The sequence below is a fragment of the Paroedura picta genome, chromosome 4 (genome assembly GCF_049243985.1).
Source record: "Paroedura picta isolate Pp20150507F chromosome 4, Ppicta_v3.0, whole genome shotgun sequence".
In the NCBI taxonomy this organism is placed as follows: Eukaryota; Metazoa; Chordata; class Lepidosauria; order Squamata; family Gekkonidae; genus Paroedura; species Paroedura picta.
In genome coordinates, this window is record NC_135372.1 from 141,511,049 (window position 1) to 141,533,180 (window position 22,132).

The window sequence follows — 22,132 nt, forward strand, 5'->3', positions numbered from 1 at the left end:
TCCCAGAGGCCTGGGACAAGCACAGATTCCTACCCGCAGAACAGAGAGCCCTGCGGGGGGGCATAAGTAGACAAGCGGTCCCTCAGATAGGTAGGACCCTGGCCGTGTATAGTAGGGGTAGTCAAACTGCGGCCCTCCAGATGTCCATGGACTACAATTCCCAGGAGCCCCTGCCAGCGAATTGTAGTCCATGGACATCTGGAGGGTCGCAGTTTGACTACCCCTGATGTATAGCCTTAAATGTTAAAACCAAAACCGTGAACTTGATGCGGAAGCAGACAGCCTTCCCCCCAGATCGTCCATCTAAGCAACTGTTCAAGCTTTTTAAACATTATTTATAGTCCTTCTTTCTCATGGAGACTCAGGGGCAGAGTACACATTGCAAGTCAATATGAGTCAAGCAATGTAACAGGACTGGGGGAGCAGAAATCAAACACCAAGCAGAAATCCTACACAAGACTGAAACAAAGCATAAGTATGAATATAACTTGTCAAACGATGCAGAAATAACTTAACGGGATAATATCGCGACCCATTTCCCTTCTTCAAAGAATCTTTCTGAATTGTTGTTAGAGCATAGCCCAATGACCTTTCTAGGTGGCCTGTAGGACCCATTCCCACTCTAGGATTCTAGGATTCTATGTTTCTACTGAGCACACTTCCTCCAGAACAGAACAAATGGAAGATGAAACATAGTTAGACAGTCAGTTAGATCTCTCTCTCTCTCTCCCTCTCTCGCTTCCCTTTTGATACCAAGTTTGTTTCTCTTCTCGATAAAAATATTTTATTCATCTAAGGCAGGCTTTTACAAAGCCCACTCACACTAACATATAAATATATAACACATTTGTTAAACATTTATTGGATATGACCGTGTACACAGTGAAGCTTCCCAACCATATTCTGGACAATTCAGGCTTCAAGAAACCCCCGAAACTTCTGGGCTTTCTTGAAGCCTGAAGGATGTTTCAGGGGTTTCTCAATGGTAAAAAAGTTGAGAAAGACTGGCATAGTCTGAGTTAAGCTGGGACAACAGAAGTTTTTCTAACCTTGCCAAGTAGGTCATTCCATAAGGTGGGGCTACAATACAATCATCACAGAATGATAGAATCACAGGGACCCTACAAGCTATCTAGTCCACCCCCTGCTCAGTGCAGGATCAGCCTAAAGCATCCAGGAGAAGGATCTGTCCAATGTACACATATAAGCTGTAAGGACCGGGGACCAGCAGAACCACCTTTGCCCACAGCATCTAGCCCATCAGCTACAATCTTCTCCTCAAGCTTCACCCTCTGCGGTCTTGGCTACAAATGATGACCAGATAAAGAGGTAAACGAGAGCCCCCTTTGCTAGGTTCCATCCCAGACGTCCCCAGTTGAGAGGGCCAGATCGCAGGTGGTGTTGAACACCTTTGCATGGAACTCTGGAGTGCTACGGCCAATCAGGACACACGACACTGACCTTGATAAACCGAATGTCTGATTGGGTGTGTGGGAGGAGTGGGTCTCTCTCATACACAAATGCACACACACCACACACTTCAAGTACAGCCCTCAGGCCAAAACGCCCTGTGAAAATGACTCAAAAGAGTCAGCTCTTGTTTGTTGACTATCTGGGAGTGGATACGTTCCCCAGGCAAAGGGTGGAGGCACTGCGAAGAAACACACGCCATACAGTTAAAGAGCGAAAGTCAGCTATAGCCACTTCCAAAAGCCGCAATGTCGCATTCCGGAAGAGACGCCATCGAAGTCTTCTTCTCTAAGATGCAACAAGGAGTTCTGTGTCATCCTAAAGCAGCCTTTCTCCTTATAGTGCAAAAATGGGAGCCCTCAGTAGAAGAAATAGAATTGGCTTTTATACCCCGTTTTTCACTGCCTGAAGGAGTCTCAAAGTGCCTTCCCTTCCTCTCCTCACAACAGACACCCTGTCAGGTTGGCAGGGCTGAGAGATCTCTGACAGGACCAATCGGAACAGTATCAGGACTGTGACTAGCCCAAGGCCACCCAGTTGGTTGCATGTGGAGGCGCGGGGAATCAAACCTGGCTCCCTAGATTAACCACGACAGCACCCTGTCTCTCAACTTCAAATGAAAAAGTCGGATTCCCCACTCCTCCATGAGAAGCCTGCCAGGGGACTGTGGGCCAGTTACTGTCTCTCTCGGAACTCTTTCAGCCCCACCTACAAGGTGCCTGATGTGCGGAGGAAAAGGTAAGCCACCTTAAGATAGAGAAAAGCGGGGTATAAAAACCTTCTCTTCTTCCTTGTGTGTGTCTCCACCAGATCCTAGACTTCTGGCAGCTTGGTATAGTGGTTAGGAGTGCAGACTTCTAATCTAGCGAGCCAGGATTGATTCCACGCTCCCCCACGTGCAGCCAGCTGGGTGGCCTTGGGCTCAGCACAGCACTGATAAAGCTGTTCTGACAGAGCAGGAATATCAGCACTCTCTCAGCCTCACCTCCCTCACAGGGTGTCTGTTGTGGGGAGAGGAAAGGGAAGGAGATTGGAAGCTGCTTTGAGACTTCTTCGGGTAGAGAAAAGCGGCATATAAGAACCAACTCTTCTTCTCCAGTAATCTCAGGGCTCTCTCAACCCCACCTCCCTTACAGGGGTCAGGAGGAAGGGGTCAGGAGGGAAATTTCCTCCGGACCAGACTGGCCAGAGATTCTGGGTTTTTTTTTTTTGGGGGGGGGGCATCATCTGGACATGGAACTGGGATCACTGCAGGTGGGCAGGTAGTTGTGAATTTCCTGCATTCTGCAGGGGGTTGCACTAGATGACCCTTCCAGCAGTGGAACAGGCTGCCTAAGGAGGTGGTGAGCTCCCCCTCACTGGCAGTCTTCAAGCAAAGGTTGGATACACACTTTTCTTGGATGCTTTAGGATGCTTAGGGCTGATCCTGCGTTGAGCAGAGGGTTGGACTAGATGGCCTGTATGGCCCCTTCCAACTCTATCATTCTATGATTCTAACTCTATGATTCTATGCTGACAGCGTGGCAATATCAGTGATCCTAACATCAAATGGGCCTCCACTGGACACCCCCCCCCCCATGGACAATGTCCTCTGATAGGCTATATCAGAAAGCTACCAGTGGTATATAAATTAAATAAATATCTGAAGGATGGAACTGGTTAAGACTACTTCACACTACCAGAGAACTGGTGTCGTAGCTCAGACTGTCATCTTAGTCATAGGACACAGCAATCCATTAAAAATTCACTTTAGAACGAAGCCTGTAAAATTGTTATCATCAACCATGACTCCTGAATAGTTCAGAAAATCGGAGGATAAGCATTAAAAATTGAACAGATCCACAGCAGCTCAACACCAAGAATACTATATCAAAGTTCACCAGTGAAGCTACAACGGCATGTTTTGATGCCCTTTATGGGGAAACCTTGTTAAGTTCTCCTTATGCAAATGTAATCTGCTTTGAAAGTGGGGGTGCGGGAGCTGGACTGCCGTTTAGTAGCTTCCATCAGATGGTGCTTGTAGAAAAGAAACTGCTGACATGCGAGACGGACCGAGGGAAATGAATAGAGAAATCTGGCCGCTATGTGGGAACATGCACAGAAAAGTCACACTGAAGAAGCCACAACAATGGGAGTCCTGTTAGAATTGCCTCTCTGTGCCAGACGCAAGAGCCAACGAGTCCGACTGGCTGGATTTCTACTTTCCAACGAGAATGGCAGAGATCTCCCAACTAGGTTCACATGCAGGTCATCCCCTGCTTTATTCCCCCGGTATTTGGCGATTCTGATCACCAAATACCAAACTAAACCTGCAGGGAATGGCCACTGCGGTTCACTGCCTTATGCAGTAATGGGTTTACACTTCGAGTACAATGATATAGGCTAGATATCAGGAAAAAAATTTTCACAGTCAGAGTAGTTCAGCAGTGGAATAGGCTGCCTAAGGAGGTGGTGAGCTCCCCCTCACTGGCAGTCTTCAAGCAAAGGTTGGATACACACTTTTCTTGGATGCTTTAGGATGCTTTGGGCTGATCCTGCGTTGAGCAGGGGGTTGGACTAGATGGCCTGTGTGGCCCCTTCCAACTCTATGATTCTCTATGATTCTATGCAGACATTTCTTTCCCTGTTGCCAAAGTTAGCAATGCATTAGTGATACGTTAGCGATACGTTGCCAAAGTTAGCAATACGTTCGCAGCTATCACAACAACCTGCAGCACTGAATACCATCCTGTGCTGGGCAGATAAACAGAACCGCTGAAATTAGAAGTTATGACATGCAATTGGGTAGGCTGTTTGAGGAGAGGGAGGGGAATATGCTGACAATTCCAAGAGATCCGATATTCTGGGCAAAAGCCCAAACTGATTATGCACGCATACATCACACTAGAAACACTGCCATTATCAAAAACCCATAAAATAGCATAATATTTTAAGCACTGGAGAAATGCTGTTGCAAGCATTGCAATAATTAAGCAAAAAGCACACACCAGGCAGGAAATGCTTACTCAATGTTGAAAGCATAAGGCGCAGGAAAACGGGTTGTTATGCAAATATTACCAATATTGTTGAAACTGCCAGCTGTCGAAACCGGTTGAAACTGGTGACAATATTTAAATAAATAAACAAATCCCTGAAACTCTCCTTCAACACCACGTTTTTCACCAGCCACCCAGTGGCTTTTTGAAGATGCACTGGCCAACACCATGGGCCGTGAAAATGGAGAACATTTTACACTTTGTCTCTGAACTCCCAGGCATCTCAGTTGGATATAAAATGGATCACTGCCCAGTTGCTGAGGAACCACCAGCTGGGATTCTTACCTCCCCAAATGAATTAGTTGGAAGAGCATGTTATCTTTGACCCAGAAAGGCAGTTATATTCTTAAACAAGAATGTCTGATTAAAATCACAACGCACAAAAAAACTTCCACAATTCCGCAGGGCCTGCAATTCCGCAGGGCCTCTTCCACCAGGCATTTGCTGAGGCTGACTGACCCATTACTGGCAGTCTTCAAGCAAAGGTTGGATACACACTTTTCTTGGATGCTTTGGGCTGATCCTGCGTTGAGCAGGGGGTTGGACCAGATGGCCTGCATGGCCCCTTCCAACTCTATGATTCTATGATTCTGTGATTCTATAAGATCTACAAGTCCCCCTCCCCAGACTTAGAAGTCGAACCTACCAAGGGAGTGTCAAAGTTATTGTTGAAATACTGTTCTAATTGTTCTAGTTGGTATGTTATTGTTATATTGATATTGATAGTTTTCTATGTAAATGTTCCAAAATGTTTCATGTAAACCGCCCAGAGCCATAGGGAAGGGCGGTATAAAAATCTAAATAAATAAAATAATAAATAAATAAACCGTTGGAAAACTCTGAGCACCCTTTCTCTGTCTGTGTATTTAACACACTACAAAGATTCTAGTCACTCATACAATATCAACATTGTCCCGCCTAGCAATTTGTGCTGTGTGCTTAGTTGAAGATTCTGCATCCAGTAACAAGTTCTTGGCAAAAGTCAACAAATCTTTTCAAGGAAACACACCAGCAGGAGGGACACGACCTTCACAGGCAACAAAGCTTGCATTGGTTAGCCCAGCAGTTGTGTGATTTGGTACAACTCCTGTAACAAAGCTTTAGCCAGCAGTCACAGAGTTCGTATTCATGCCCCTCGAGCCATAGGCCAAGGGGACTGGCCTCTCTGCACATGCTCCAAGGGGTTGAGGCAAACACCGTGCCTCCTCAGTTGCATCTAGCTACCCATGTGACTATAGACACCACTGCTTGAAGAATACTCCTTGTAGTAAGGAATCCTGCCTTTATTCTTCGTGGCTGCTGTGAAGCTGGGTGACCACAGGGGTGTGTGGCTGAGATCACCGAAGGAAATTCTGAAAGACAACTCTTCAAAGTGCACAGCCATCAGTAGCGCTTGACCACGGCTGAAGATATATCAAACTGCCATGCTGAGTCAAGCCACTGATCCATCAACGTCAATACTATCTACTCTGACTGGCAACAGCTCTCCATGGATTCAGGCAGAGGTCTTTCCCATCACCTGCTTCCTGATCCCTAACTGGAGATGCCAGGGACTGAACCTGAGATCTTCTGCATGCCAAGCAGACGCTCCACCACCAAGCCATGGTCCTTTGGCCTTCATAGGCAAGGGCTCTTTAAGCTTCTCCTAGCATAAGGTCGCCGTCAATCTTTGGAGACTGCTCTTATCAGGAGAGCCCATGATGGATAAAAAGCTAATTTTCTTTACAGACCTCTGCATTCTTATGGAGGTACAAGGCCAGCTCCGAATTACTGCTCAACCTGGGGTGGGGGAGAAGGATATATACTTTAGATAATTTTGAAAAAAGGCAAGTTACTGTGCTGGAAGACTACACTGCCTTTCTACAACATTAGGATGGGCGTTATAACAATGGGAAGAATGTTTTCATGCTCAACGGACCCCTGAGGAGATGCCGTTTCTCAGATATCACCAGGGGAGTTGGGAGCAGTTGATGCAGCAGAATTAAAGGAAGAGTTGGTTTTTATACCCTGCTTTTCACTACCTGAAGGAGTCTCAAAGCAGATTCAGGTCACCTTCCCCTTTCGTCTCCCCACAACAGACACCCTGTGAGGGAGGTGGGGCTGAGAGAGCCCTGATATTACTGAAGAAGAAGAAGAGTTGGTTCTTAGATGCCGCTTTTCTCTACCCGAAGGAGTCTCAAAGTGGCTTACCCTGTGAGGTAAGTGGGGCTGAGGGAGCCCTGACAGGACTACTCTGTGAGAACAGCACTATCAGGACTGTGGTGAGCCCAAGGTCACCCAGCTGGCTGCATGTGGAGGAGGAGCAGGGAATCAAACTGGCTCGCCAGATTAGAATCAGCTGCTCTTAACTACCTACATTAGAATCAGCTGCTCTTAACTACCTACATTAGAATCAGCTGCTCTTAACTACCAACACCAAAATTTGGATGCTATTTCATTTCAGTACTGTGCTTCTTGGGGCCCAGAGTTCTGAAGCAGGGACAAAAGGAAGCTCCTTTCTTTTTTCTTCCACCAAATCTCTGGACCCTTAAGCGGCCAACATGATCCTATGTTTGATCTGAACAAAGTCAGAACTTAGCTACAAATTTCTGTTTCCTCAAGTGCATCCCAGAACCTGGAGAGATGGTACCTAAGAACAGGTGTGATACAATGTTTTGGCAACAGGCAGAGTTTTTAATTCCTCCCTCAAGCCTATTAGCCGTGGAGCCTTTTCCCAGGGTTGGATTCGTACATTAAAACAGGCCAGAAGGACCACTACGGTTCAGCTTAAACCTGGTGACTATTGGCCCTCCAGAGCAAAGATCCATCAGGTTATGTTAAGGGCCAGGTCAGTCCACCCTTGCTGTTATCCAGCCAGCTTGGTCTTTTAGATATGACCTGCTTTACCACAAGCCCAAGGAGAGAGGAAGGAAGGTCTCCTGCTGAAATAAAAACAGTAATCTAACCACACTAATTGCAAAATTATTAAAGGCAACGTGAATGGAAGGTGTGGGAGGAATGAAGAAGGAAGGAGCAAATGAAACTCTTGAAACACAACTAGGAGAAATTGGCCAATGGGTCTGCCATTACAGGAGCCTGAAGTTAACTGAGCAGAACAGCATTTGCTTCATCCAACTGGGAAGGGCAAGCTATAAAAAAGTTGTTGTTGTTATCCCTTGGAGACTGTGACAACAGGCCTCAGGGAGAAATGGGAATGTCACCCGTCTTGTTGGAAAGCTCTGGGTCAGGGGTCCTCAACTTTTTTGAGTCTGTAGGCCTCTCAGGAATTGAGAAGTAGTTCACCTGCCCCCACACATTTTCTAGAGACACGTGGCCAGGTATCCAGGAAGGAGTTGGGGGGCACTATGGGACAACGGGGGGGGGGGGAATCCCTGCTCTAAGTGGTTCCAGAAATCCCCTGTACAAAACCCGTTGAACTGCACGGAGATGGATCATGAGGGCCTCTGCTTCTTTCCATTGGGACCTTGCAGCAGTTGGCCAAGCATCAGAAAGATCTCCATGCACAATCAGGACCTTCACTCCTAATGAAAGAGCTCTTGACTGCAGCTGGACAGGGGAGGGGAGATGGGGAATTAACTCTATGAATAGCCATCTTTTAATGTATTGGGGTTTTTATGGGACGGGTTGTTTTATCCTTTTATTGTAAACCGTCGCAAGTCTCTGAGAGCGGTGGAAAAGGTAAAGGTAAAGGTAAAGGTATCCCCTGTGCAAGCACCGAGTCATGTCTGACCCTTGGGGTGACGCCCTCTAGCGTTTTCATGGCAGACTCAATACGGGGTGGTTTGCCAGTGCCTTCCCCAGTCATTACCGTTTACCCCCCAGCAAGCTGGGTACTCATTTTACCAACCTCGGAAGGATGGAAGGCTGAGTCAACCTTGAGCCGGCTGCTGGGATCGAACTCCCAGCCTCATGGGCAAAGCTTTCAGATGGCTGCCTTACCACTCTGCGCCACAAGAGGCTCTTGAGAGCGGTGGTACAAAAGTTGAAATATAAAATTAAAAAAAATAATCATATATTCATCAGCCTTAACAGCACACACACCCAGAAAAGTTCCCGGTTCAGCCGCATCACCCTCAAGCAGCTCCAGGTAATTGTTCCTCTTATTTTTTTTTTCCCACCTTTCCAGGGACTGCTTCCCAGAAATGCTTTCGGAGCTCTGGGGGGGTTCTGTGAAAGGCAAAACGAGAACTCCAAAAACGAGGAAAGGCTTGAGAGTGGTTGGAAGGAAAAGCCTGTGACTGCCTTCATGAGCAAAAGACGGAAGGTACAGAAAGAGTTTAGGATCTTTGCGATGAATGCAAACCAGGAAAAGTGGCGAGGTGAGCAGAAAGGTCAGCCGAAGAAAGGCCACCAAAGAGTCTGCAAAGAACAATGGTGCAGGAAGGAGAGAGGAGGAGAAGAAAGGGGTTCGAATCTCTACAGGAGAGCTACGCAGAGCTACGCAAATCCCTCTCCAAATATATGGAGCAAAAGGCAGGGACCTGCCTCCGGGTGCTGCTGCTACTACCGCAGCACTGCTTCCTCTGCAAAACGAAAGCAATTAATGTACTACAGCATGTCTACAAAGCATTTCTTAGAAGTGTTTATGGCTTAAACTGCCTTAAGTCTTATGTCATAGCTAGCTTGGACACAGCTTTGTTGCCACTGAATTTTGCGTGGGCTAGATACAACATTTTGAGACAAAATTTCAGACTGCAGCTGGAATAAGGTCCCTGCATGGACTCAGGATCCTAACTGGGATATTCCGGGTTCCTTCGTCTTTCTCTCATTCCTTTTTTCTAGGAGACACATTCCCCCCCTCCCCCCAAGCAAACAGCCCTATTCAGGCCATGAACTATTGAACACACATAACCTGCTCCCAGGGCAGAGGAAATAATTTACATTTCTGGGTATCCTGGCCTCATTCCCACTGCAAGCAAGTTTATGGAGTTCTGCTTGTTGTTTTCAACCACATAGAAAAGAGCGAGTGGGCACAGGAAAGAGCTAAAAGAAATTCCATCTAAACATCCGGAAGACGTTCCTGATAGTAAGAGCGGTTCCTCGGTGGAACAGGCTTCCTCGGGAGGTGGTGGGTTCTTCATTTTTGGAATTTGGATGGCTGGAGAGTCATCTGACGGAGAGGCTGATTCTGTGAAGGCTCAAGGGGATGGCAGGTGACAGTGGAGGAGTGAGAGGGTCCTGACTGTCCTGCATGGTGCAGGGGGTTGGGCTAGATGACCCATGAGGTCCCTTCCAGCTCTATCATTCCATGATTCTAAAACTTCTTTCACTGCTAGAGGGCATGAGGCAGTGAATAGGTCAAGATGGGTAGCCAGACTAGATTGTCTATAGCAGTAGAAAAGACGCAGAGTCCAGGAGCACCTTAAAGACAAACTAAACTGGTGGCAGGGGATGAGCTTTTGTTTATTTTATTTATATTTATAGAATCATAGAAGGGCCATGGAAGGGGCCATGCAGGCCATCTAGTCCAACCCCCTGCTTAATGCAGGATCAGCAATTTATAAAGCAATTTATATACTGCCCTCCCCTGAGTTCAGGGCGGTTCACGTAAAACGCAGAAACAATACATAGAACTTAGTTCCATAACGATTTTCATACAACGTAAATAATATGAACATTAAACTAACAGGTGCAAACTATAACAATACGAACAGAGCAGAACACATGGGTGGATTTTTTAGGCAGGAGGGAACAGGGCCATGTCTATGTTGTTGGTTATGCCTGGTCTCAACCAAATACCTGGTGGAAGAGCTCCCTTTTGGAGGCCCTGCGGAACTGTTTAAGCTCCGTCCGGGCCCTGATCTCCTCCGGGAGCTCGTTCCACCAGGTGGGGGCCAGGACCAATAAGGCTCTGGCCTTGGTTGAGGCCAGGCGGGCTTCTTTAGGGCCAGGGATCATTAGCTGGTTGGTGGCGGCAGAGTGTAAAGCTCTTTGAGGGGCATAGGCAGGGAGGCGGTCCCTCAGGTACACTGGACCCTGACCGCGTATGGCCTTGAAGGTAATTACCAGAATGTTTAGCCTGAGTGAGTCACTGCTTTCCTCTTCAGATACAGTTAGAATGCAAGTTCATCTGTCCTGTATATTGGGAAATGGAGTGATTTCAGGGGCTGAATGACATTAGGAGGCCGATGACGCATCTGATATCATTCTGCTTCCCGATATGAGAGTAAGTCAAAAAGTATTACCACAAGGTTTATTCCAAACAAGGATTTATTCCAAACAAAAGAAGAAGTTACTTCTTATTATGAAAAAGTTTTAAGAAAACTGTTGGTGAGAAAGTTGCCACAAGGATTTTTCCCCCTCCAAATCACCTGCTCTTTCTTTGAGGGTCACAAGGATTGTCCTACGAGAAATTCATTGGGCAACCTTATCCCATTCACCCTACAGCCCTGATCTTGCCCCTTTAGACTTCTTTTTGTTCCACAAACTCAAAGAACATTTGAATCCATTGAGGATGCCAAAATTGCCATTTGATGTGTAGATCAAAGAGTGCAAAATTCTTAGAGGAGCAGTGAGAAATATGAAAACATCGCCTTCTTAAGTGTATAGGCCTAGTCAAACTTTCTCAACCAGCGTTTCGTAAAATCCTGGGGGGCCTTAACAGCCTGGAAGCGTTTCCCAAATGGGTGGTAATTATTTTTATTTAATAATTAGTGAAACATTTATCGGGTGATATGACCACATATGGTCATGTCAACCTCCCCCCACTCCCCAAATGGCCAATGATGGGCCTAGAGGGGTTGAGGAGGGGCCCCGGGTGGGTGTGTCCACAGCTATATTTCCCACCTGTATTCTGCACCATCCAGCCACCCATCCATCCATCCATCAGAGTTTTTCTGCCAGGCGTTTGGTTGAGGCCGGGTTAAGGAAGATCTGGCCTCTCCTCTAGTGCCAAGGCCTGCCTGTTGCACCTTCCTGGTGCATATGACATTTGTTGTTGGCTTGGCTTGGGCCTGCAGTGGGAGTGGATTTTTAAGGTTATAATAATGTTTTCTTGTATTTTTATACTTGTAAGCCGCTGCAGGCCAGCTGGATTGGGAACAGCGGCATACAAGTGGAATAAATAAATAATAAGGATAAATTTTAGAAGAAAATCTTGTTAGCCAGAACAAAAGTCCAGCTTTTAAGGGTAAAACCGCCCTTGGCAGTTCATGTGGACAGATGATTCTTAAGATAGCGCAAACATATTTTGGAGTGGATTAAGTTCAGGGTTTAAGTGGACAGCTTTATCTCTACTCTATGGCATGGCTAACAGTTCCTGCCTATCACCCACGCCTCTCCCCCAAGAACATTGCAGTACATATTTCGCCCTTGAACGAGAGCAAGGATTCTCCTCCGATCACCAGCATTCCCAGCAAGAATGAGACTATTAAAGGAATCAAATGAGGGAATAACCCGATCGCACCACCTGCTACCAGCAAAATTCCAGCATTAAGAAAAAGGAAGCAACGGAGCTGTTATGGGATGCCGGACATTCCGTGTCAGCCCTGTCTGTTGTCTCAGCATTATTATAAGCGCAGGCAGAGTGTTCGGAAATGTCTGGCTTAAAAAAAAGAAGAACAAGCATCTTGCTGCCAAATGCAACCAATGGGCAGGCAAGGTTTGTCGCCTTTGAGGCCCATCACAACTACCTTATTGGCATGAAGGCCAAATCAAATCTTGGAACTGTTTACGAGCATGTGGAGACACGACGCTCCTGAACAAAGGCTCCAGATTTCCCCCGGCTGCAGATAATATGGTGGACCAGGACACACAACACAATTAGCCCCGGCTAGCACAAAGAATGATCTGTTGCCCTAACCTTGGCTGAGATCCCAAATGTACAATGAAGCCAAGTTAAACCCTTTCCCCAGAGCATGCTTATATACCAGCGAGACCCTGCAGACGAGGCAGAGATAAAGCTGCCTCAATCATGATTGCGTTGGGGCACTTATATTTACTGTAAGCTACATTAGCATATCCCCTTCAAACTGTGTTTTCACTCCCGGGTTCGTAGTCGCCCTTTTACCATAATTTACGTTATACTTCTATACGATTAAATTGTTTTTAGAGAGACGGAGACGCTTCTCTCTCTGATGGAGCTTAATCAGTTTAGTACCTCTTGCCCTGAAAAGGATGTCACGTAAGCCGAATCCGGCATCATTTGAATCTGCTCTCTGCATCTAAGGCATAATATTGACTAACAGGCCTTGGCATTATATCCTGGGACTTTTTCTCCTCTCTAAACCCCTATAACAGAAGAAGAGTTGGTTTTTATATCCCACTTTTCACTGTGAGAACGGTACTATCAGGACTGTAACTAGCCCAAGGTCACCAAACTGCAGAGGAGAGGGGACTCAAACCTGGCATGCCACGGCTTACAAGCTGCTGCTCTTAACCACTACACTTCTCCAGGGGCAATGCGACTCACGAAATCTCTAGCTGGAATAAACTTTATGGACGCTTTTAAATGCCACGGGAATTCTTTTGTGTGTTGCTACCACAGAAATAGAGCCTCTTGTGGCGCAGAGTGGTAAGGTAGCAGACATGCAGTCTGAAAGCTCTGCCCATGAGGCTGGGAGTTCAATCCCAGCAGCCGGCTCAAGGTCGACTCAGCCTTCCATCCTTCCGAGGTTGGTAAAATGAGTAACCAGCTTGCTGGGGGGTAAAGGGTAATGACTGGGGAAGGCACTGGCAAACCACCCCGTATCGAGTCTGCGAAGAAAACGCTGGAGGGCGTTACCCCAAGGGTCAGACATGACCCGGTGCTTGCATTTACCTTTACTACAGAAAAACTCAGCTAACCCTCCTAAACATTTAAGGAAAACACACTATGTCTAAATGCAGGGGAGATCCACAACATACTTCTGCTGCTTGTATTAGACAATTTATGTTTTAAATTTTTTTAAATTAAAATTTTAGTCCCAATGGTGTCACCATGCTGAAAGGATTTCCAAATGGAGTTTCCAGATAAGTAGGGAGGCCAACATCGGATTGGCCTCAACCACTGAAACAGTCAAGAACCTTAAAACAATGGACAATTGCAATGTGGATGCCATGATTCAAAGGGGCCTGCGGTCCCTTTCAGTACTATTTTCGCAGGCTGGCAGGGAATATTGAAAGGCAGCACGGGAAGCCCAGAGTCTGTTGTATTTTGGTACAACGGGCTTTTCTGCGAGTATTAGATAATTTAGGTTTAAAATGTTTTAAAGCTGATTATCTACAATTAAAATGTTAGTCCCAATGGTGTCACCATGCTGAAGGGATTTTCCTGTTTTGGGGGATGGATTTCCAAATGGAGTTTCCAGATAAGTAGGGAGGCCAGCAGCTGACTGATCTTATTTCCTGGCCTCAGCCACAGTCCTGGTGGAACAACTCTGTCTTGCAGGCCCTCCCTAGCTGTTTAAGCTCCTGGAGGGCCCTGGTCTCATCAGAGAGAGCGTTCCACCAAAGCCAAAGCCAGAGCCAAAAAAAGTCCTGGCCCTGGTTGAGACCAGTTTTACTTCTTTGGGTCTGGATGAAACAGAAAACATGCAGTAGTGAGAAAGGCTCAATCCCTTCCTCCGTCTCTGCGCTGCTATGTTTCAACTGCACCCGCCAAACACAAGATGACTCTTGCAAAAACCCATCTGGACCCTGGATTAGTGTGAGATGCAAACAAGGCACCTTTCAAAGTAGAGAAAACGTCTGCAGGAAAAGGGTCAAATAATCTGCCTCCTGCCCCCTCACGTTGCCCCAGCCAAGCTACTCTAGGGGTGTGGAGAGCAACCATAAAAGAGCCTGCCTCAAGACAGCCTGTTAATGCACTTCAGAAGGGAAACAGGCAGAAAGTTGATTCACTTGAAATGTGGTGTTGGAGCAGATTTTACAGATGCTGTGGACTACCAATGAGACAAATTAAGTGGGCTCTAGATCAAATCAAGCCTGAACTCTCCTGAGAAGCTAAAATGACTGAGTTAAGGCTATAGTACTGTCATAACAAGAAGACAAGAATCACTGGAAAAGACAATAATGCTAAGCAAAGTGGAAGGCAGCAGGAAAAGAGGTAAAATATTTTTGGGGGGGGGAGGTATTTATTTTGGGAGATAATGTTATTAAATTATCTCCATGCTACAAAACACCATATATAAAGCTGAAATATATAGGTACTCTTTTATGTACAAATCTTTCAAGTAACTAACTCCAGCTTACAAATTACACAGGAAAAGAGGAAGACCAACAAGGCAAGACCTGATTTTGGAGGGCATTCATTCCCTTTGGTCATTGTAATTGGCACTGTGCATTCTAGAAATCCATACCATGAAAATGGTCATAGTAAGGCCACAGGATGATTCCTAAAATTATGCCTTCCCAATAAATAAACGACCAAAATGTAAACATTTCACATGGAGCTTTGTCCACACGTTTTCTTCAGAATGAATATGAGATTCCATATCCAGAAATAAATGTTTAGGGTGAGGCACAAATTGAAGGTCAAAACCCATGGCATTATGCTAACATCTACAGTGGCATGAAACTATGCCATACAAGGTTCAGGATCTGAATCCAAGAATAAAACGCCAGTATTACTCAGTTGTGTTTAAATATACTAAGGATGTGTTCATACTTGTCCTCTTAGACCTTACAGCATATCAGAAATCCAGAGTGATAAAAACAAAACTTGACTAACTATTATATGCAGGTTTTTAAAACAAAGCTACCAGGTAATAATTGCAAACTGATCCTTTAATTCATAATAAAATCAGAGTCCAGGAGCACCTTTAAGACCAACTCGCACTTGAAAGCTCACACCTTGAATAAATCTTTGTTGGTCTTAAAGGTGCTACTGGACTCTGATTTTATTGTGCTACTTCAGACCAACACGGCTACCCATTTGACTCTATCCTTTAATTATTTAATCCTTTAATGCATATTTGTCATACAGTAATATAGCAAGCAACCAATGGCTCTCATGGCTTTATCTAAAAACGCTTCAAGACAGACATTAAAAATTACTGTAACTGGCAAGATGGCATTTCACAAGCAATCAAAGTCCTGAGCAAGTATGTTGATGAGCACAGGAACAGCTTAAGAAAGTTTTTATAAGCTTCCCATCAGAGATCTGATCTCATAGGCCACCACCTTCAATTACAATTTGGTAAGAGTACTTTAAATATTAAAATGAAAAGGCATCCAAAAGAAGCACTAATTAGGTTCGGGGAAGGGGAAATCACGAAACCACAAAACGTTCTGGTATAGGGCTGGTTCTTGCAGAACATACTCTGATGTGAACTATTTATTTATTTTTAAATTTATACCCCGCCTCCAGGCGGCTTACAGAATAAAACAATAAAACGATGTAACCCATAAAATCCCATTAAAACATTAAATAACATTAATCACAATCTGGATTGCGACCAAAAAAAGAGGAACGGATTAATAAATTGTTGCACTCCTGAACTCATTTTTATTTCTCAAAGAATCCCCCACGAGAACAACTAGCAAAAATGGAAAGCACGGTCCAGAACGAAGTTATACCTTTCTATGTCCGCTGAAGTCTACGGGGTTAGAAGGTTGCAACTCTGCTCAGGACGGCACGGGGAGGGGAGATGTGTGTGATATTTTGTGCCTGCCCAAAGACTCATTGGTAAGTCTTTTGTAAAAGAGGATGCCGTTCTGAACCAAATGTGCCTTAATCTTCGAAGGAGCTAACAAATTATGCTACGGTGCTATGGAGACAGAAACAGAAGCCCAATGGACCTCGATGGATGAGTCTTGAATTCTGTAGAAAACAGACAACCATGTCTGGGGCCTACCATGCACAGTTCTGTGGCTATGTTAGCATTACTGCATCAGCAATTCTCCATACCTTTTTCTCCTTATATACACCAGGGGTAGTCAAACTGCAGCCCTCCAGATGTCCATGGACTACAATTCCCATGAGCCCCTGCATGGGAATTGTAGTCCATGGACATCTGGAGGGCCGCAGTTTGACTACCCCTGATATACACAAATAAGAAGGACATTTTACACTGCCTTTCAACGGTGACAAGCATTATTCCCTCAAAAATAATGCCTACATAGAGCTCTGAATTCGTTTGAGCATGTAAAAACACAGACAACACCTTTCCTGATCAAATATTTCAGTCCAAGTATTTGCTGCGACCAAAACAAGGTAGCTTTTCAACGCAGTTTTATCAAATATGAGAAAACACCGGCTTACCTAATCAAATCATGCGACTTAGAAGCACCAACAAATATCCCAGGTCAAGATTTTTTCCAAGAAACCCAACATCACTGGCTTTGATGCCACCGGTCATCGAGGGCCGCGAAAAACTGGTCAGCAAATGAAACACAGGTACACGCATGATAAACATACAAGGAAAGGGTGAAGGGACTGGGCATTTTAATGAGATATTTCTACAGAAGAGACGATGAAGGGAGAAGAGTTCAACAGCTTTCGAATATTTTAAAGGATGTCAGGGGAAAAAAAGAAAGAAAGGGTGACGGATTTGGCTGAAATTTAGGAATAATTTGCTAACCATAACCATAATAGCTAAAGAAGCTACATAACACAAGAGCTAGAGGTTCTTCAGCAGATGTGTCCCCAAGTTCACGGTTTCTAGAGGGACTTGGAGGATCAGCAGGGGAGAGGATTGCTAAAACCATTCCCACTCATTGGGGGTGGAAAGTACTATCAAGTTGCAAATAACTTTATAGCAACTCCACAGGGCAGGGCTGGCCAAACTGTGGTTCTCCAGATGTCCATGGACTACAATTCTCATGAGCCCCTGCCAGCAGGGGCTCATGGGATTTGTAGTCCACGGGCATCTGGAGAGGCACGGTTTGGCCTTCATGGACAAACCACGAGAGGTGGTTTGGGTGGAGTGGGGGGTCTTCATGGACCAATGGCCGGGTTCTATGGAAAGCAGGTTCTTGTGTTCATGGAGTGCTGGTCTCCCTCAGTATACAGCAGCTCAATACTTATCTAGATCAGGCTTTCTCAACCGCGGTTTCTTGATGGCCCTGGAAGGGTTTCCCGAACAGATGGGAGTTAATTTTTTAATATATTTTTTAAATTTGTTAAACATTTAGCAGGCAATAGGCCCATAAATGGCCATGTCAACCTGACCTGCCCCCCAATGGCCCCTGATGGGCCTGGAGTGGGTGGGAAGGGGAGGGGCCCTGGGTGGCCCTGTACACAACTACGCTTCCCAACCCTATTCTGCAAAATTATGCCACTTCTGGGGTTTCCTGAAGCCTGAAGCATCTTTCAGGGGGTTTCTCAATAGTTAAAAAGTTGAGAAAGGCTTCTCTAGATGCTCTAACCATGCTTAACTCTAATTTGAACCAGCTGCAGCATTTTCCCACAATGCCTTCTGCTTTATACCAACTTTCATGCTCAAGGAGCAAGGCTCTGATGGGTGGTAGGACTGAAAGGAAGACGGCGGAGACGTGTGATTCCCAAAAAGCAGAGATTCCCAGTAACCTTTTCATCTGCCTTCAGATAATTTCCACCAGAACTCCTACGCTGCACATCTGATTTAACTCAGCTATGAGGAAGCAAATGGTTCAGAGAGCACCTGCAATCATATTAGGCAAAACCCTGATACAGCTTCTGGCTTTTGTTCAGGTACTAACCAAACGACAGCAGCAATATACTGTTAATGGCCAAGTAACCTCGCCTTCCAGCCGTTCTTTTTGGTGGGCCCTTCCATGCTGCATTTCTAGACTACTAAATCTGGAAGTACACACACACACGTGCCACACCTTGAAGTCTTGCTCTGTAGCGACCACTCCTACGGCCACCTCAAGTGCAAAATCACAAAGACGGCACCCCAATATTGTGATAGTTTATCCTCCTTGTGCAAATAGTAATACCAAGCTCCTGTTTTCTCCAGCGCTGGCACACCACATGTGTGAGCGGTTAGCTTACGCTCATCACGCTAAATATAACAGAACACAGAAAACTTCAGAAATAATTTTTGCAGCCACAAAGGCAGGAAATTGGCACGGCCTCTTTCCTAGAATTTCATTCATCCACAGATATCCTAACAACACGGAGAAAGGAAGTCCAAGCTGTTGTGAGATACATTTTCCAAACGACCAGTGAATAGGAAGGAAATGATGTTTAGGAGACTCCTTGCCTTTAAATTTCCTCCTAGAAATTTTTATGAACGGGTAGGTCGTGGTGGAAAGGGGCCAAAATCCTTAAGCATTTAAGTAACGGATAGGGTCATCTTTATTGTACAGCTGATAGGCATTACAACCAGCTTAAAAAGGTAAAGGTATCCCCTGTGCAAGCACCGAGTCATGTCTGACCCTTGGGGTGACGCCCTCCAGCGTTTTCATGGCAGACTCAATACAGGGTGGTTTGCCAGTGCCTTCCCCAGTCCTTACCGTTTAACCCCCAGCAAGCTGGGTACTCATTTTACCGACCTCGGAAGGATGGAAGGCTGAATCAACCTTGAGCCAGCTGCTGGGACTGAACTCCCAGCCTCATGGGCAGAGCTTTCAGACTGCATGTCTGCTGCCTTACCACTCTGCACCACAAGAGGCTCAGAGCTTACCTGTGTGTTATCTGAAGCTATTTACAAACTTGTCTTGTTGTGAACAATAGGTGCAGAAACGATCCCAGAGTAGGTTAAAAAAATTTCCACTCTCAGTTCCCCAAAGACCAAAAATTACTTTATCAAAGTCTATCAATACTGCCTACTCTTACTCGTAGAAGCTTTCCAGGATCTTTTGTAGAGGTCTTTCACATTAATGGCTACCAGATTCTTCTAACTGGAGATGCTAAGGATTGAATATAGGACGCTTTGCAAGTCAAGTGATTGTTCTGCCACTGAACCACCTCATCCCCAAGCACAGGAGCCAGAGTTTTAAAATACGGGAACTGAAGGCCCAGAAATTCCCCACCACCCAGAAGAGCATAGAGAGGAACCTGGAGAACTTCAAGCAAGGCTGCAGGAGCCTGAGGCTTAGGGGAGGGCGGTATACAAATGTAATAACTAACTAAAATAATCATCACTGACACCTTTCCTCCTGCCCAGCTGTTCCCTTCTCAAGTTTATCTCTTTCCAGGAGGAAGGGGGCCAATTAAAACGTGCTAAAACAATTTGTTAATTTGAACCTGTAAAACAAATGACTCATCCTTTGCCAACACCATTCAGTCGCTTTCAGGCCTTTCAAGTGATGGGCCACGACCCTACGACTAAAACACACCTGGACCTCACAGGAAAAGGGGGAGAAGGCCATATCAGCCGTACAACGACATTTCCTGGGTTTTTTTAAAGACTGTCATCAAGAAAAGATGTAAAAGTGGGCCTTATGGCCAAACTGGCCTTTACACAAAATCCCACACTGGAAAGGTTTGAACAATCCTTGCGATGCAACAATTTCTACCTACAGCAAAACAGACTTTGGCTCCTTTCTGATCCTCTCCCATCACAGATTAATTTCTTTAATGCGGCGGCTAAAAGGTTGCTTCTGCTCATCACCAAACAACCAACCTGGCTCTGTCTGCTTAAGCTCTGCTTCGAGGACCAAGGCCTGTGTCACACAGCAGAAAACAGTCTCCTCACCTTTCCGGAGCCCAAGGAGAGAAACGCAGCACCGAAACAGCTCGGAACTGATAAGGCAGAATTTGTCTGCGCTGGTTGAAGCAACGACGGACTGACTTTGGCTTTTACCCTTGAGCACACACTAGTGCACGGCTCACAGCTCGACACAGAACGCAAAACGCAGAGGGACCCAACAGCCAGAAGGCAGCCGTGCGCATTAACGGCAAGCAGATACTCGGCCGGTTGAAGACGCCAGAGCTACGAAGCCTCTTCCGTGGCTCACAGCGCCAGCATCTGGTACGGATGGCTTTCACTTTCTCCTCAAGAGGAGGCAGGGCTCTGCCAACCGGCAACGTAATATTCCCCAGCGATAAGTTGTGTCGTGGGCATCGGCGTGCCCTATGATGGCAAGGTACTGATAGGGCTTAAAAGAGATAATTAAGTGGATCGCTGGCTTTTTATGCGGCTACATTCAGAGGAAGCACCGCTGGGCCATGCAAAAGAATCAAAGCATTCTTCATTCGGCACCAGACAGAACCCTCTCCAAAGCCAGCCCAAAGCTGCTGGTTAACACATCCCATCGTAAAAAGTGCCTGATATTCAGAGGAGTCATTAATTATGGAGAACTCTCGACTCTCTCCCTTCCTGTCATAATGAATCACAGCACACACACACACACACACACACACACACAAGCATCCTAAATATAAACATGTTATTTAAATCATTGGGGAATGTTTAACGCAAGGCATCCATAGTTAGCAATCCAAGGGGGAAGTGTATCCTTCAAAGAAGTCAATGGATTTAGGTGATTCTGCTAAGGATGGCCCTGTGATTACCTTAGGGGGAGGGGGGGGACACAGAGACCTCACACATCAGTAAAGGGATAGGAAGATGTTCTCTCCCCTCCACCCACAATTATGAAGAAGATTCCCAGAACCACCACCGCCACATGAAATGTCCTGCCTGCCGTATTACTCTGCCCCATTTCCAGATGATGCATAAAAGGCCCATCCACCCACCCACACACCCCAACACACACACACAGCATCACTTTCCTCCCAATTACTTAATCTCATTTTTTTTTGGCCAATGTCTCCAACAGCGTTGGCGCCGAACACAGCTGAAGCTCCACCACCATCAGCCACCCTGCATCCCTTGCCCCACGGCATCCCCGCAGCCCCTCCCTCCAACCTTCCCCGCTGACCCCCCCCCTCCCACCACCCCCAATTGGTTTCTTACCTCCCTTTCCACAACCCAGCTTGGCCTTCCTATCTCCTCCCAACACCATCCTTCGTGCCCCACCCCCAGCCCTCCCCTCTGCGCTGGAACCCCAACACAGCCCCTCCCCCACCCCCTTCCTGCCCCAGATCTCCCCTGCAGCCCCTCCTCCCCCAGTGTAGCCCTGACACAGCCCCTCCCCTCCCCCCCATTCAGAACCTCAACCCCACCACCCCTCGGCCTCCTCCCCCTCCCACGAAACCCCAGCCCAGCCCCTCCCCAAATCTCCCCCTGCCCCCAACTGCGTCATCTCTCCCCTTCACCCCCTCCCACCCCCAACTTCTCCTCAGCCCCCCTTGACTTGGGCCAACACAGCCCCTCCCTCCCCCAGTCTCCCCCCCATGAAGCCCCAGCCCCTCCCCTTCCCAAATCTCCCCTCCCCCCCTCCCAGACCCCCCCTCCTCCTCAAGGGAGCCCCCTCCCCGCCCCTCCCCCGTCTCCCCTTCCCCTCAGCCCCCCCCCCCGGCGCGTGGGCCTGACTGGGCCTCCCCTCCCCCCCCACCTCACCTGGCGAAGCCCCCCCGGGCGGGTCCCGCGCCGCTCTCCCGGCCTCCGGCGACACTGGCGGCAGCAGCAGCAGCGGCGGCGGCGGGGACGGGCAGGGGGCGGCCGGGGGGCCGGCGAGGCAGGCGGCGGCGGCGGCGAGGAGGAGGAGGAGGAGGCAGGCGGAGGAGCGAGCCCAGACCGGGGCGGCGTGCGCGCTCACGGAAGACGAGGAGGCGGCGGCGGCGGCGCGCTCTCCAGGCACGCCGCCGAAGATGCGACCTCGCGCGTGCGCGCTTCCCGCCACGGCCCGGCTCAGGCGGACGGCTTAGCGGGCATGCG

General features: G+C 47.0%; 1 protein-coding gene across 2 annotated transcripts in view; it reads right to left on the minus strand.

The window, feature by feature from the left end:
• The window catches only part of DNAJC5 (DnaJ heat shock protein family (Hsp40) member C5), a 60,618-nt gene extending 38,555 nt beyond the window's left edge, over positions 1 to 22,063 (minus strand). Inside the window, exon 1 of one of the 2 annotated variants that reach the window (XM_077335930.1) lies at positions 21,815 to 22,063. The gene's annotated coding sequence lies outside the window, so the exon portion shown is untranslated. Of the gene's footprint in view, positions 1 to 20,047; positions 20,236 to 21,814 lie in introns of those variants that run through there. The other variant, XM_077335932.1, reaches the window with a different exon arrangement.
• Positions 22,064 to 22,132: the final 69 nt, after the last annotated feature.